A 14,166-nucleotide genomic window follows, 5' to 3' on the forward strand; every position below is an offset into this window, starting at 1 on the left:
TTCACTCACAAAGTGGTATTTAGGTACAGAAATACACACTGGGAAAACATCTGTGATAATGGGAACTTATACTGGGAAGACATCCGTGATAATGGGAACTATCTGCTTAAGACTGGCATTCTTTTCCAAGTCTGGAACTGACTGTAACAGACCTTAACCCTAATGTTTTGTGAACTCTGGTGTGAAACCTGACCTTCACAAAAGTCAAGGGCTGATTTTTGCCCCAGAACTCTCAAGGGAGTAATTTCCTTGGTGCTATTTATGGTTCTGTCAATGATGTGATATCTGTCTTGCATGTGCATGTGTGGGCTGCCCAAAGCTACCCTGTCCTTTCTTAGTGCCAAAATGCATAGCAAACACATTCTTGTTGAGTTGCTTGTTATCACCTCTTTGTCTCTGTTCCCTTGACTGCTTTCCTGCTTTCTCCTTTCTACTGCTATAATTTTAAAAATTACAGAGAATTGCCCCATTTCTCTCCAAAGGCACAAATGGTGAGGGAGCTTTGCTTTAAGAAGAAAGATCTAATGTTCTGTAGTGCAAAAGACCTTAATGTGCCCTATTTTTAAAACACTGGCATGGATTGCTAAAGGGATCTTTCAATATATCCTGGCATGCAGTGGACGCTTAACACTCATTTCCTCTCATGAACAGAAGTATCAAACCCAGATGATGAAAGTTTAATCCTTTGGCACAGGTAGTGCACGTTGCATCTTTCAACACAATGAAGCCCATTTTCTACGGAGAAGAGGCAGTGAAAAACGCCTTGCAAAGGACTTCAGCGCTGGTCCTTGGGTGGAAAACAGGAGAGGTTAGAAAAGGAGCGATTTCTGCACATTAAGTTGCATCTCCAAGATACACATCTTGGCCAGCAGGCCAAGGCATTGCTTAGCAAAAGAAATAGAGTGCCTTAAAGCCATCTGCACAGCTTCTTGAAACTTCACTTCCCTGATGGATAACAGATGGAGGAGGAAATTTGTAAGTAAAAGATTAGAGCAACTCTGCTTATAAACAGGAGTACTAATCACTCTGCCTTTGCCCTGGAGACCAGATTTAATCTCAGGGTTTAACTTAATGTAACTGTCTTGTTTCTGCTGCCAACTGAGAACATTTGAACACTCCCATGATAAGAGACACTTTGGGATGATACAAAGCTAAGCATTGCTTGGCAATCAATGACCCAGCATTTAATCAATGATTACACTCAATGTAGCATGGTGAAATAATGGAGTGGGTGATTTGCACATTCAACATTTGTCATCTGCCAGTGTTTAACTCTGTCTGGCTCAGCAGTTCTCCCCTGTTTGTGTCATGTCAGTAGCACCTGCACTTTGTGCCCAAACCTGATGGTTTTATTCACCCTGTGAAAGCAAAAGTGAGACGTTGCCTTTGAATAGGTGTGGAATAAGGCATCGGGCAGTAGATTTGCTGCAGGAGAGGTCTTCACTGTCTTCTTACCCTTTGGAAGAAGTCTCTGTGTGGTCTGTATATGGGTACCAAGGTTTTGTGATCTCATGCAATGCCTCTGATAACAACCTTTGCTGAGAACTGCAGTGGAACAACAGCAGCTCATGTCCCAGCACACAGCAGGGCGTATAAGGCTCAGCTACACTTTGCATCCTACTCACCTATATTTTCAGTCCTCAGCATAAGCTGAGTTTTCCACTCTGTTTTCTGTTTCTATGCCCCACATTTTATGTGGTGTTCTGGAGTGTTTGGTAAAAGAACAGAGACAGCGCAATTAGACTTATGATGAGTATTGATTCTTCAATTTGCTGCTAGAAGTGAGAATTAAAAAGGAACGCTATCACAGTCTGACCCAAACCGAAAACATATTAATCTTCTCCTGGAAGACACCAACCACTGTGCCTGCTGTACCCCTGCTAAAACAAAGTACCTCCATGCTAAACAGAAGAATTCTATCCAGAATGGAAATGTTTGGTTTGCTCCTTGTCTCTGGTATTTTTTAGTTACATACCTAAACCCAGCTTCACAGCACAACAAAAATTGTCCATCTTGAAAATCCCCATACTTGTGATACTTTCTCCCACACTCACTCTCACCATGTGCTGGAGAGCTGATGTGAGTTTACTCCTTACTGTAAGAGAGGGTTTACAGCACAAATACAGAGAGAGGTTTCTACCCATTGAAAAATGACCTTCATTTAGCATTTTCGGGTAGCTCGTTCAGATGTCTCCTGCTCAGCTTGTCAGCTCCTGTGAACTAATTTTTCTTGTATGTGATATGGGAAATCCTTGGGCAAGTAGACACAGGGTGCCTGAGGCTGCAACACAGGCTGACAACATCTGAGGCTGTGGATAAGCCCTGATTATTCAAACACTTGTTAAAATCAGTTTATCTAAACTTCACATTTTTTGTGATGAATAAGCTTAAGGTTTGCCTTTGTCGATTAGGAGATTAAATAGAGTCAATGACATTCTGTTATAGCTGGAGCAATTGGTGAGACACACTTTTAAGAACCCTGAATCTTTCTTTGCTCCATAGAAATAGTATTGCTACTCAGCTGATGAAAAGAATAGGAATTTGTGCCAGCTCCAGTCATTCTGTGTATGAATAAGAGCATATTCCCTTCTTGTGTTTTTTGCTTGGTTTATTGGAGAAGCGAGGGCTTAGGGATCATTCAGGGCTGTGTGAGAATGTGACCATTTAAGACTTTTCAAGGTCATTTGACTGGAACCAAAAGGAATCGAAACAAAATACCCTGTACCATGAAAATAGCTGTCTGAGTACAGTGTGCAACAGAGGGTCAGGCTGCAACGGGAGCATGGCCTTTTTCATCTCGGACAGCAGGGTTTGCACATTATGGGGAAAAACCTCACCAAGAAGTGTCAGCAAGACCCTGCATCCTATTTGACTCTTGAAAACCCAACTCCAAGGCACAAACTCCTGGAAAAGCAGATACCAGTAGTTGTGTTGCTCATGCATTTACATTGATGATGCTATCCCCCGGTACTGACATACCTTTAAACTTTCACCTGTTTGCCTGTTTGCTTGATTTTTAAAGAACACTTTCAGGAAAGACTGGGATGTCTCTGCAAGTAACAGTCAAGGGAAGCTAGGTTAAATCTCCATATTACAAAGCCACAGTACAGTCTAGGTTGGAGATCTGCGTGGATCAAAGATCCCTTCCTCCTTGTAAGCAGGAAGTTATGTGCACACCCTTGAGACCTTTCTCTCTAGAAAGATGATACAATTTCAGTAAGCTAATTTATTACTAGTAAGTGTATACCTCACTGCTATGGATTTTATGCTAAGGTTTTTCTTGTTTGGAAGAACAGAAATGTGTATAAATAGATGATTAAAATATTTCTTTCTAGAGCTGGAAAAAAAATGAAAGAAAAGAAAGGAAAAAAATCCCAGCAAACCCTAATTTTTTTCTGTGATAATCATGTTTATGCAGAGCCTGAACACTAGTGGTTTTGTAAGGGAGATTTTCTGCACTTCTTCTGTCTTGCACATTTTCTCTTTTTATGAAGTGTGTTTCTTTTAGACATCCTGGCCTCATAAAAATGGCTTATTTAGAGCAGACCTGACCATCTGGGGCCTCTTTGCTATAGGCTAAGCTTAACTTATTAAGTATTGTCGTCCAAAGACAAACAAAGAGGCTACTAATGCATTTTTGGCCTATTCTGTGTAGTTTATATTCTGTGAGCAATAAAAAGACCTAAAAGGAAGGAAATGAAAATGGAATGAGTTGTCTGGAATTTGCCTGCTATAGGATGAGCTAAATTGAGTCTGTAGAGGTGTTTGGCTTTGTTTGTCTGCTAGGGGAAAGGGGGAGGAAGTGTATTTTCAAGTGACTGAAGACTCACCCAAAAATGCCTGTGAGTACAGTAAAGGTGAGATGCCACATCTGCTGTGGCGTGCTTGACTTAAATACTTCCTAGCATCGAGACTAGTAATGGCTGTTTAACAGGCTTCACACTGAGATTGGGATATCAGTTGTCTTCTCAGCAGCAGAACAAATTCCCTTTAGTGCTACAGCAGTTGGATGGCATGGAAAAGTGATTGCTACTGGAGCTTAAACACTGCTTTACCTGGGTATTAATGTAACTCCAAGGGAGACGGGTGTTTTTAATGAAAAGTAATTTCTTACTGCTTCAGGTTGCTTTCAATCACCCTCTCCTCTCTGCGAGATCAATCCCAGAGATTTAAACCCCAAATATCCAAGGGAGCACTGATGTGATTTTACCTAGAGAGAACCTGGGCAGTCACTACAGACCCTGCTCGCAAAGACACAAGCAGAGGTAGGCACCTATTGCATCAGTTCACCTCTTTCTTCTCTTCTTTGCAGGACAGTAGTTGTATCCATCTTTCTCAATGTGTAGGCACTATTTCAGACATTATTATCATCTAGAAAAACTATTAATTCCTGGTGGGAAATAACTTCTGAAACAGACAGAACTTGCTTAGGTTGATCCAGGAGCCTTTTTGGATATTTTTACTAACAAATGGCCTGAGTATATCTTGGTCAGAATAACACCCAGCTTGTTCATCTCTTTATTTATAATAGACTTTTGGCCTTTGAGGTGCTAAAATCAGTTGTGATTCACACAAGTGACATGGGGAACTTTGCAGAGGTGTAAAATTGTATATATTTATAAAGCTATCTGCATTCAGGCACTGTGTAGACACTCTGGTGTCAGAATCCAGTTTGGATCTGGTCTGAAATACATCTTTCTCTGAATCTTATCAGGATATCAGACAAAACATCCTCATTTCTACTTGTACCTCCGTGTTTCTTGCTACAACCACACCTTCCTTGGGAGCATTTCCCATGTGTTTAGAAACAAGGTACCGCTTCCTGCTTAAACTAACCTTGGTAAGAAGTACCTTTTGAGAAAAATTAATTGCTTAGCCCTGATAACCCCTCAGGTCTGAACCTTTATTCCCTTTCGGAAGTAGCAGGATTCTGTTGGTGTGTGGTTGCAGTTTAACATCCTATGTCTGAAATAAAACACTGAGGGAAGGATTTTTTTCCACTGTCTCGTTCTGGAGGAAGAGTTTTTGAGAAAGCTAAAGACAATACTGAGATTAGGCTGCTGTTGTTTCAGCTCAGCGGCAGACGTTAAAGCTTTGGCTGAAAGCCCATCGACAGGACCAGATGTTTTAGTCTTGCACTTCCTTTGCAATGGGAAATAATGAAAACTGAGCCTTGTAAATGAAACGGGACTTTGCTGATTCAATTCATTTGTTCTGTCATTGTGATTCATATCATCAGAAAATCTCTCTGCTAGGGGGTCAGACCAGTAAAACAGGAGCTCGTAAGGGAGCTGCTAATGGGGTTTCACAGGTACCCTTCCATCTCCTTTTCACTTCTCAGATGTCATCTGTAGTATCTCCCACTCTGAGGAGCCTGTAGGATTTTACCAGTTTTCAAAGGCAGGTGTTTTATGGAAATTCTTTTGCTGCAGTGTGTGAGCTACAACCCTTTCCCTTTCATAAACCAGTCTATAAGAGCTCATGGAAGACTTGAATTCAAAACACAGGTCTCAGAGAACATGATGGCCTTCCCAGAGCTCTGCCCTGGGTGTGATCATAGAATCATAGAATAGTCAGGGTTGGAAAGGACCTTAAGATCATCCAGTTCCAACCCCCCTGCCATGGGCAGGGACACCTCACACTAAACCATGTCACCCAAGGCTCTTTCCAACCTGGCCTTGAACACTGCCAGGGATGGAGCATTCACACCTTCCTTGGGCAACCCATGATGTTGAGCATCTCTGTGCTACCTGGGTGGCCTGGGTCATGCTTCACACATTTTAGCTCTGATTTATCCCTCCTGGTTTACCAGAGCATCCTCTGTGCACAGTGCAAAGAAAGACTGCACCCAAGTGTGATGTTTTGGTGGGGAAATCCTCTTTTGTCTCTGTGTAGACTACGTAAGGCATTTGGGCAGCTTTGAGTGTCTCCAGGAAGTGGCATGAAATCAGGGCCAACTCTTCTCAACAAAATAGGAACTCTTGGGGTGTTTTCTCTGCTCTTTCTTGCACCTGAATATAAACAGCTTGCTTCCTCTGGCAGACTGCGCTTTAGCACACCGGATATTTTCATAAAGTGACCTCAAGTATGAGAAACTATGTGCAGTAGGCTTAAGTATTTTTCTTTTCAAATACAGGCAAAGGAGGCACTAAAGGTGGCTGAAAACAGAGTTGGCATTGCAAAAGTCCCTGCATTTTATCTCAGAGCAGTGTTTGTAATTTGTTATGACTTACTGAGCTTTGTTGAAATTAAAGCTTGAAGGAGCCATCATGGTTTGATATCTCTGCAGTCAGTATTGCCCAGAGGCTTCTGCACTAGAATGTTTCCCTATCCAGGGCACCAGCAATGCTGTTTCCAGACCAGCAGTCTCACCAGCCTGAGGTTATCTGCCATCACCAGTGCTGATGTTCTCCACAAACTCATAAATTCAGCACAAAAGCCTTGTGCATCCTGGAGCAACAACAGCAAAAGCAACAGTATTAAGGCCATTGTGAATAACTGAAAGGTAACATAAAATAAACAGATGATAGAGGAAGAGAGAAAAATGTCTTATTAAAGCTTCATAGCTAGAAGCAGCCAAGGAAATTTCCTTTAATAAAAAATCAGCTTTAAACATAAGGTGAAGTATACATATTGTTTCCCACTGGGTAAGGCTAATTATGATTTGTTTTCTTTGATTGTTTTAAGGACCCATATGTAGCTTTAAATCTATTTTCCTGGGTGTTAAAACAGAGTTTTAAATACAGTGTACTGCTCAGAAATAGATTGTGCTATTGTAACAGAATAAAGAATTGCAGCGCTTCACTCCTATTCAACATAGCTGGAAACATGCATCTACTTATTGGAGTCAAATAATATCCCCAAAATGTGCCTCAGAATATCCAAAATACTAAAATCTTGAAATAGAGGCAATAAAATGTAACAGATTTGAAAGAAAGGAAAATGCTGTAAATGAAAACCAGAGAAGAAAGTCTAAAACAACAGTCTATGACCATTCAGAAAGCCAGGCTCTGGCAAATGTTAACCACTTCAGTGTAACAGGCTGCCACTTGTGATCCTAAGCTCGGTAGCTTAGGCAAGTTATTGGAAGGTACTCTGCGATTAGGGTCTGTTTTGTGGTAGGTATGAAGAATGGGATTTCAAGCAATCCTTTAGTTCTCTTCCCATAAACCTTCAGCTGGCTCCAGTGGCTGCAGAGCGCAGTGGAAACTGAGGCTTTTGAAAATCCCACCCAAGAGGTTCTGTGTCTGCACGTATGTGGTCTCAACTCATATATTGAAGGAGAGGATGCTAAAGACAAGGGTAGTCACTGAGGCTTTGGAGTACTACTATTTTGCATATATGGCATATATATCTGCTATTCTGCAAAGAGGGTCCACATTAAATACAGCAGATAGTCCTTAGGGTGAAAGGGAGATGGGATTGAAACTCTTCCATTAACTGTGTTTATAGAAATGTGTAAATGTGTGTGATGATTATATTCCTCTTCACATTTGCTTACTTTCCTAGACACTTGTATCTGCTTGGAATTTGCGAGACTTTCTGCGTCTCTGTGGAGTCCTGATAGGTCCAATGAGAAATAACACGGTTGAAGGGTTTTTTCTTGTGGATGTCAACACAAGGGGGCTTAGATGGAAACAATTTGGTTGTATTAAGGCTATCATGTTGTGTCCTGCACTATAGACACTATCATAATAAAAATTAATTACTAATGAACAGCAGCATAGAGTTTGGTAGTCAAAATCACCAGTTTCTCAGGGCATTTTGGGGAAGTAGAGTGCAGAGCATAAGTTGATCAACCTAATAATTACGTATTTTAAGGCAAGAAAGAGCCATATTTGTTTCCTCTCTGCACTTTGTCACGAGAAAGCCATCATATTTCGCTAAGTAACATCTACATGCAGCCAAGTGCCATGTTTCAGAAGATGGGAACCACCATTTCCTTTAGCGATTTATTTCCTCAGACTCACCCACTCTGTTAGACAATTGTGACATATTTCTTGTTAGGATGTTTTTGTCTTTAATTTTCAGTCTTTCTGTGCTATGTTAAAACCCTTTTGATATCTGATATATATACTGTCTTTAAAGAAAAAGCACAGTCTTTTTGACACTGAAATCATATCCCCCCCTTGATCTTTCTGAGGACTTCAGCAAAGTGAGTGCCTGACATTTCTCTGTAAGGCACATTTTTCCATCTCTGCAACTGTCAAGCCCCATGTGTATCTCTTATGTCCTGAATATTTGTGACTGTGTTATTGAAAACAGATGCCCAAGATTTGGTATTACACCTCATGCAATGATGTGCTTCTGTACACGCAGACCTGTACATCCATATGCACAAAAATAGCAAGTTAGACACAAGATGTGTTAAGGACATGAAATGAACATCTTTGTACCTATTGTACATTAACTCAGTAGTCTTGCAAGACACTTTTTCTTCCATCTAAATCTAGTAGAGCTGGTTATAAAGGCATCAGGCTCTGTTCATTGTTACAGAATTCAAAACAAATGTCACATTCTTTTCCCCCAACAATTCAGGCACTTTCATGACTTGCATCTTTCCACTCTTCTTCTCCCCAGGCAATTTACTTAAATGATGTTTTTGCAGCTTGTGGTATAATCAGATTTTTTATTTGAATGGCTGACAAACATTTGAGAGAAAATGCCTTTGGTAAATGTCTTATACGCTGTTGTCTTCCTGAAGAGCTGGGCACCTGCCTGCTGGAGTCCTCTGTGATTCCCAGGAGAAGTCCACAGAACCAGGAGTCAACCCACTGATTTATCAACATTTGAATAACAGAAATAAAATCTTCATGTTTCATCACTGCCTTTCAAGGAAATAAAGGCAGCCATAAAACTGTCCTCATCACAGTGAGCTGACCCCATGTGTGGGAACATTGTGCTTCTCCTTACACACAATACGGGTTAGAACATTATTGAAAATTGCAAAGCCATTTAGATCCTGTCTGGCAGAAAAAAAGAGAAAAATTGCATTTTTCTTCCTAATGTAATCCAAAACATTCCAAACCACAGACAAATATAATGGAAACACTGACAAGCCTTTACTCACAGTGTCGCTGAGACATCATTGATGATTTAACTGCAACTACAAACGATTAAATATGCCACTTCTAATAATTTCTTATGGCGTGGTATCTCTATAATATTGCACGTAGGGACATGTTGGCATGTGTAAAAACTTATCCCTACTAAGCGCATGTCAAGATGAAAGTGATTTCTTCCATACATCTCTATGAGAGACATGATTCTTCCTGGCAAACAGAGGAGGAGCAGCAAGGTGAGTGAGAGATGTGACTTTACCTCTATTAAAAGCTTTAATTAGACAGATCTTGGAATACTATGTCTGTTTGTAGCATCCACATTTTAGTAAAGATGCTATGAGATGGGAAAGAGGTCGAGGGGGAAGAAAAAGATTTTATTGCAGCACATTTTTTTCACAGCCAAAGAAAATAATTTATAATGAGGGATTTATGAAGCAAGTTCTTAGGTTATCAGAAGAAGGCTGAAAATAAAGGTCACAAGATGAATTAATATCAGTCTGTGCATTCTTTCACACAGAGAAATGTACTGAGACCAGCGGTCCCTCCACTCTTATGGGCAGAGGTGCAGCCAAGTTGAAGGCAGACATATTTTTACAGAAGAACAACTAAACCTAGGGATAATTTCCCACGAGAAGTGACTGTATTCCTCCACCTCCTGCTGTTCTTGGAAGTGTCTTCTGCCAGTGCTGCTGGAAGACCTGCAGAGAGCAAAGGCAAGTCACCGAACTCACTTGTGTGACAAAAGAACACGCATCCATGTCACATGGATACACTGATACAGCGGATGCTCTTCTCTCAAACCCCATGAACGAGAAGTCAGCAGCAAACTTAGTGCTCCTGTGTAGATGCAATAGTTTCAAGTCATAACAGTGACTCCGATGTTGTGGTCAAATCAAACTTAGGTTTATGTTCATACCCTTTTGGGCGGAACTGGAGGTATCCCTCAACCATTGCAAAGGAGTCCTTTAATATGGCCACCAAATAAAACTCAAGAGAAATCTTCTGAAGCACAAGATTTAAACACACACCCCACTCCATGCTTTTAAGGATTAACTTCAACATAGCGCAAAGCCTGCTATATTTCATTTGCCAGCTTTTTACCAAACAAGAGCAATCCTCACACCCAAGGAATACATCTTAGTCCTTGACTTAAAGACATCTGTAGTGACTGAGGCAATGGAAGAGAGAAATCCAACAATGACCTGTTTATTCAGTAGAAGAACAGTAATTTCTTTCTGTCAGCAACAGAAACAGAAATCTTTGTAAGCATACACATATACAAGGCTACTGCTTCCAACCAAGCAGCTTGAGTGCCAATATTTAGAGATGGACACAGGGCTGCCTTTTATAACTGTTAAAATACTGATGTTGTTCCTAAATAAGGCTGTTATTTTGGCTATGAGATCTAACTGGAAAAATTGGCTAGACAATGAATGGGATACTCGTCTGATTTCTACATATGAATAGGGAGAGACTATAGCTCAGAAGGAAAACACCCATGGAAGTGTCTGCACTTTTGACAGTGCCTATTCTAATTAAATATTCATAGCACTTTGAAAAGGGTTGGACCAGTGTCATACAAGCAGTTTTCCATGTGTCTGCCTGGGGTGTTTCTAGATTTTGCAATTTCAAGCAAGCAAAGAATGTTGAAAATTGGATCGTTATTCACTTGTCCTCTGCAGCGGAGAAAACCCTAAATAAACTGAAGAAAACTTCTAAATTACAAATGAGGTCTTGTCAAAGGAACTGTAATGTCTTTTTCTCTATGTTCCAGTCTGTGATCAAGGGAAGTTTCCTGGCTTTGGAGTAATGTATGGCTTGTAGCAAGAGACTGCAACATGCAGCTGCTGAATAGGATTTCAAGTTAAAGAGATAAGCTGGAAGGAGAGTGCTGCCTTTGTGTTTTAGGGGTGGGAACTGAGGCAGACAGGACGGTTTGTAGCAGATGATAGCAAAAGACTGACCAATTGTCCTGGTTTCAGCTGGGAGTTAGTTTTATTCCTAGTAGCTGGTGCAGCATTGTGTTTTGGCTTCAGTCTGAGAGCAGCGCTGATCACACCCTGATATTTTAGTTGTTGCTCAACAGCACTTACCCTGATCGAGGCTTTTCAAGTCTCTCATGCTCTGCAAGCACAGAGGGGCACAAGAAGATGTTATCCAGGTTTGCTGTTGATGGAGGTGCCTCCAGAGAGTGAACATTCCTCTCCCTTCCCTCTCATCCTATCCCACTGCTGGAGTGAGTGATGAATTGTTGGTTCAAAAATCACTGGTTGTTCATGCTGTGATACTGTAAATGGGGAGCTCCAGGGCAGGTGAGAGGAAGCAGGAGAAGGTTTACATGAATCCAGAGCAGCACTGACTGTGCCTTGCACATCTGTGCTGGTATGACACTGGGAAATGGACAGGTTGTGCTATCACTGTGGAGAGTTGTCCTGGATCAGAGCACTGATCCAGGACAACTCAATCACATTTGGAGGTGTTGCCCTGTGGTCCAGGCACAGCCTGGGTTTGCTCTGATGTGGTGCAGATGAGGGAAATACCTATTTAAATTGGGCTAAAGCCTTACACATCCTTAGAAATCCTGTCACTGTAATTTGAAATACTTCTGTGGAACTGGACCTATGCTTCCCATGTTAGCAACCAAATGTGCACATCACTTGCATTCATGCACACTAAATCTGAAGCTGGGGTGAGAAGTTGCACTAATTTATTGTTCTTGCAAATCTGATACGCACTGCAGCTCACAGCAAAATAGAGGCTGTGTGAGGGACCAGGTTTTGAAAGCGTGGGCACATGTGTGTAACTTGGCTGAAAGATCAATAAAGTGCTGGTACAATAACCACCATAAATATCTGACAGGTGTCAACATCAAGGTCTAGATTTTACCCACAGATGCCAGCACAATGTTTCCATTGATTAGCTGGTCTGTAATATAAACCTGGGTGTGGAAAACGTGTGTTGAAAAGAGTCGCACATGGATAATGCCCGGATTGCACTTCCTCTGCTTCAGTTGCATCAGTCAGGGCTGACTCAACCCATTGGAAGCTTGCATTTTTTGTTTTTATCACAAGTTAAAATTAGGATGTTATTGTAAATAAATAAATAAATAAACACTGGCCTGACTGTGGTTTGGAAGGGGATCATTATTTGGTTCTATCATGTCCTGGATAACATTCTCTGTCGATTAACCGGTCAGCAAGCAGCTTTAACTGCTATAAGACTCATTAAGGGTGTTAATATCTCTTATATGTGAATATTGAACTGGAGGTTATTCTCTGTCTATTGAGCTACTTGCATTGTGTAGGTGTGCTCAAATCTCTTCTGAACACTCCCGAATTTCAAATCTTTGTTGCTATTCATGCATTTAAGCTGGGTTTGATGCTGTGCATCTTTTTAACACCTGTATGTACAAAAACCACCTGTCACATTTATGGCAGAGGTGGGAGCACAGATTGGATCTTGAGTCTGCAGTCTTATGTTCCAACTCAATAAAGCAGTTAACACATGCTGCCTCGTTTCATGATGGAAAAGGGTCCTGTTAGACCCATTAACTCTGCGAAGCTAATTCTGCGTTTGAAGTTAGCTGTGTACCATATCTAATGCCATACCTAATGGAAACTGGTCCTCAACTGCTTTGTTAATTATTCTCAGCCTGTGATGCTCACACATAGTCTCACCATTAATAAAAAGCACTTTCCATGGAAAATGCTTTCCACATGCACATAATTAATGCCCCTTTCTTATTATCAAAGAAGTAGTCAGAGAAATTTTGAAAGAACAAAATTAGGTTGAATTAGATGCCAAAAGTAACGCATTTCACAGAGGTTGGTCAATTAGTTGTCTATCAAAAGAAAATTAATAAAATGTTATAGAAGAATTATGGACATTTAGACATGGAGCCCTCTATCCTTTTATTTTGAAATGTGGTTTTATTTCGATCTCCTTTACTTTGCATAGCAGTAGCCTTTAAAAATGTTGAAATTAAATGATGCTTTTAAAAAAATAAAATATTTCAGTGAACTAAAAAGATCATCTTTGGGATAATTTCTCCTTCATGTAGAATCCTGAAGTATTTGGGGTTTGCTCCGATCTGGGCAGAAACACGTCTGGAATTTCCAAGCTCTTTCACAAAGTGAAAGTCTGGGGCTTCCGTCTCCATGAAACTTTATTACAAAATTACTCAGTAAAGCCCAGAGAGAGGAACCAATGCATTTTTCAGTTCAGTTTCCATTTGAATTGAGTCATGACTGAAGCTGTTCCAGGTCATATTGAACACAACTTCAGAATAATGGGTTTGGTTAAAGAAGAATTCGAGATTCAAACCAGTCCCTTCCCTAAAAAACTACAGGAACCTTACTAATAATTTAGTGCCATCAGCCAACAATGATCTCCATCTAGTGTTATGAAACTGTGGGTTAGGCTGAACTAAGCCGCTCCAGTCCGTTTAATCCATTCGGCATTGAAATGACATCCTTACAATTAAAATATTAAAGAACTGGTTAGTTTGGGCTGTGTTTTTGTTTCTTTGTTTTATCTTACAGCAGTTAATGCACCCGCAGATTTGTACCCAACAGGAATAGTGTCCAGATTTTACACGCACAGGAAATACCCCATAAAGCATTTAATTAGGTTACAAATGGTTCTAAAGGTTGTTAATATTTACCCTGCAGATGACTGGCTTCCTCTGTTTGCCGACCTTGATGTGAAAATCGTTTTGACCCCATTGAGAATAATGGTGGTGATGTTTTGTTCATGATGTTGGCACAGGGACGAGATAGAGGTGCCCTTTTATCAAGCCCCATGTCTCTGGTGAGTGGCAGGGTGACATGCAGTGAGTGACATGCAGTGGGTGGCTGGGTCTCACTTGTCCTGGAGAGCATCAAGCTTTGAGTGAGGGATAAGGAACCTGCAGGCAGCTGCTGGTGGATGCAAAACAAGAGCAGTGCAGCTGCAGACTGCAAACTTGTTCTGATCACAGTAGCTTTAATTTAACAGGCTCTTTGGGTGAACATTATCTGTCTGTTAGCAAGGAAACCCTCAGCTGGCCTCCACGCTGTACAGCAGCAGAAAAAACCCTAGGTAGGTCCCCAGCAGCCTCTGTATT

The sequence above is a fragment of the Pezoporus wallicus genome, unplaced genomic scaffold (genome assembly GCF_028554395.1).
Source record: "Pezoporus wallicus isolate ANWC-B61680 ecotype Strahan unplaced genomic scaffold, APGP_CSIRO_Pwel_v1 contig_8512, whole genome shotgun sequence".
NCBI lineage: Eukaryota > Metazoa > Chordata > Aves > Psittaciformes > Psittacidae > Pezoporus > Pezoporus wallicus.